Here is a 3258-nt window from a genome sequence, read left to right on the forward strand (position 1 = left end):
ATTCCAAACACTGCCAACTTCGAGCTAATGGGACACATCCTTTCCGCGCTAAAAGATATTTTATTTTATGTGAAAGACCATGAAGACGCTTACAAGCACATCTACAAAGTCAATGACATCGCCGATTATTTTAATTTTCCGAATATACCACGAGAAACGGTGTTGTTAAGAATGCTTCTGGTCACCTTAAAAGGAGCAGCTAAGGATTGGTTAAAGGCAATCACATCCGGTGCAATAACAACATGGGCACAAATGCATGAAGAGTTCATACAACAATTTTTCCAACCAACAATGGTTGCAAAACTTAAAAAGGCTATCGCAAATTTTGAGCAAAACATAGGGGAATAGTTATATGAAGCATGAGAGCGCTATAAGGGGTTACTAAGAAATTGTCCCCATAATGATCTTAATGTGCAACAAGAAGTCTCGATCTTCTATGATAGGGTAAATGTAACAACTAGGAAAATCCTCGATTCTCAAGGACCACTCACAAAGAAGAATCATGTTGAAATTAAAGAGTTAATAGAAGAATTGTCAAAGCATTCAAGGGAATACCACAACCCTCGAGAAGACAAGACAAGACAAGAGGATACAAGGATGGGAATGGTGCTTCGGATGAATTGGTTGTGGTGTTGGCAAAAGTAGACTCCATGGATCAGAGAATGATGAAGATGGATCAATCCATACACGCAATACGTGTGGGTTGTGACAACTGCAATGGGCCACACTTGACAAGGCATTGTGATTTAGACGAAAACGGGAATAGAAAGGTTGAAGTTTGTTATTCTAGTGGAGATCAATTTGATGAAGATTGGAGAAATCCAAGGAAAGAATGGTTGCCTTACGAAGAATACAAGAAGCAAAAAAGAAGAAAAATATAGGCAAACTAGACGGGGCTACTACCAAAAAGAACAACCATCACCCGAGAAGAAGATGGACTTTGAGTCAGTTCTTAATAAGTTCATGGAGGCTTCTGGAAAACGACATGATGCAACTGATGTCACCATGATAAATCATCAAGCTTCCATCAAAACCATTGAGACTCAACTCGGGAAATTAACTACACTAGTTAACGAAAGATTACCACCTAAAGTTCACGATAAAAAACGGAAACCACATGCATGGCTATATCCACTGACGAAGACCCTCATTTAGAGCCTAAAGTGATCAATGATGGAGCCTTGAAGCAGCTAGATCCACAGCCAAAGAGAATAAAGATTGAAGAAAAAGATGGTGCTGGTGCCCAGTTCTCATGATGTGAGGAACAACCTCTCACATCGTGGGATCAGTCTGATCAGAAAAAATCCTCTTTTGTGAAGGCATATCAACCTCCGCTACCTTTTCCTTCTCGAGCTCGAGTTCACCTATTGGAACAAGAACATAAGAAGTTCATAAAGCATGTCAAGAGCATACCAATCAATAATCCTTTTTGTTGAAGCATTAGCCAAAATTCCCGAATACACAAAGTCTCTTCAAGATCTCCTCGACACTCATCAATAACGAGAGAAGACATCCAAGGTTGTTCTTAATGAGCAATGTTCAATGGTGATTATGGAATGAATACCAAAGAAAATGAGAGATCTGAGATGTTTTACTTTACCATGCGAATTTGGAAATAACACGAAGACATTCACGTTAGTCGATTTGGGAGCAAGCATTAATTTAATGCCATATTCTTTTTACCAAATACCTGACCTTCCAGAATTGAAGACCACAAGGATGAAAATTCATATGGAAAATGGTTCGGTGACTCATCCTCGAGGCATAATTGAAGATATATTAGTAAAAATTGGAAAATTTGTTTTTCCAATTGACTTTGTTGTTATTGACATGAAAGAGGATGAATATGAACCTATTATCCTTGGTCTCCCATTACTTAATACCGTGTGAACCTTGGTAGATGTTCGTGAATCAAAGCTCACCTTGTGACTGGGAAAAGAGGAGATGACATTCAGAGTTGAAGAAGGATTCGGAAAGTCTAAAGTTCAAAATGAAGTGCTCTTTGTGGATGAAGAGAATGAGCTTGAAGAGTTAGAGAAATTAATGAAAGAAGATGTCCAAATAAGAGAAAATCCTAAAGAAGAAGTCAAGCCCACTAAGCCAAGAGCCTTCATCCCGATAATCTTTGAGGTATTTGCCTTTACTACACCAAAAATACAAGATGAAGAGGTTTGTGAAAGTGAAGAGATAAGTTCAAGTGATGAAGAGGATGATCAAGAAGGAAATGAGGTAAATTTTGATAGAATGGAGATGGACAACAAGGGATTAGCTGAAAACCAAGTGAAGAACTCGAATTATGAAAAATCCCAAGGAGTTAAAAGAAAACTTGGAGATTGCAATAAACAAAAAAAGAAAGAATATTCAAAGAAAACATACATAAGATGGTTTCAAGCCTACAAAAAGAGATGGAAGGAGAAAAAGGAGCAAAGGGAGATCCTACTCCTAACCGCAACAACATAAGGCGGGAAGGAATCCGGCTCACAACTCCATAAAAAAAGGGCTTCTTCGGAGGCAACCTGAGCTTGGTTTGCATTTTCTTTTCTTTTTTGCTTTTATTTATTTATTTTTGCATTTTAGATAGTTGTCTTAGTCATCTTCTGTTTTTAAAATCAAGTGCGGGGTCCGACTCGAATGTGAAACTATTTTTAAAGAAAAAAATTGAATTTTTGGCCATTAAAGTGAAGTCCTCGACGTTGCCCAATGATACGACGTCGTGACCCATTAATAAAAGCCCGATAATACGGTCCAATTGAAGCTCACAAGATGAGAAGTAAGATCCTCATGACGTGAGAGTTAAAAAACACGGGTACCACTTAAAGAACAGAAGTCACTTTCTTTTGACCCACTTTCAAACACATTACGTCGTGACTCCCATCTTGGTCCCACCCCCCCACTTCGATTTCGGCTAAAAATTTCAATTTTCTACTAGTTCCTTACATTAGCAACATCAAAGGTATGATTTTTATGTTTCTTAATCTTTAATTTCCTTGATTTCAAATTTTTAGGAGTTAGGGTTTGTTCTTGAGAAGAAAATTTTGAAATGGGTTCTACTTATAGCGAATTTGTTGTTGCATGTGTGTTTATTAGACTTAGATTTACGGCCTAAGAAAACCCCAATGTGGTTTGAGTTCGATTTATAATGCCTAATTTCAATTTTTTGTCGCACTATAATCACGACGTGAGCGCTAGTGCTCACGACATGAGAACTGGAAAACAGTTTGCTGATTTTTCTATTAACGGCTAAATCTTTGGTATTTC

General features: G+C 37.8%; 1 non-coding gene across 1 annotated transcript; it reads right to left on the reverse strand.

Annotated features, from left to right (window-relative positions):
* Positions 1–300: 300 nt before the first annotated feature.
* Positions 301–407, reverse strand: LOC145135286 (small nucleolar RNA R71). Its single transcript, XR_013719749.1, has one exon. It is a non-coding gene; the product is annotated as a small nucleolar RNA R71 (small nucleolar RNA).
* Between the last annotated feature and the right edge of the window lie 2851 nt (positions 408–3258).

This window comes from Lactuca virosa, chromosome 8, assembly GCF_052849685.1.
Source record: "Lactuca virosa cultivar CGN04683 chromosome 8, Lactuca_virosa_CGN04683_v6, whole genome shotgun sequence".
Lineage (NCBI taxonomy): Eukaryota > Viridiplantae > Streptophyta > Magnoliopsida > Asterales > Asteraceae > Lactuca > Lactuca virosa.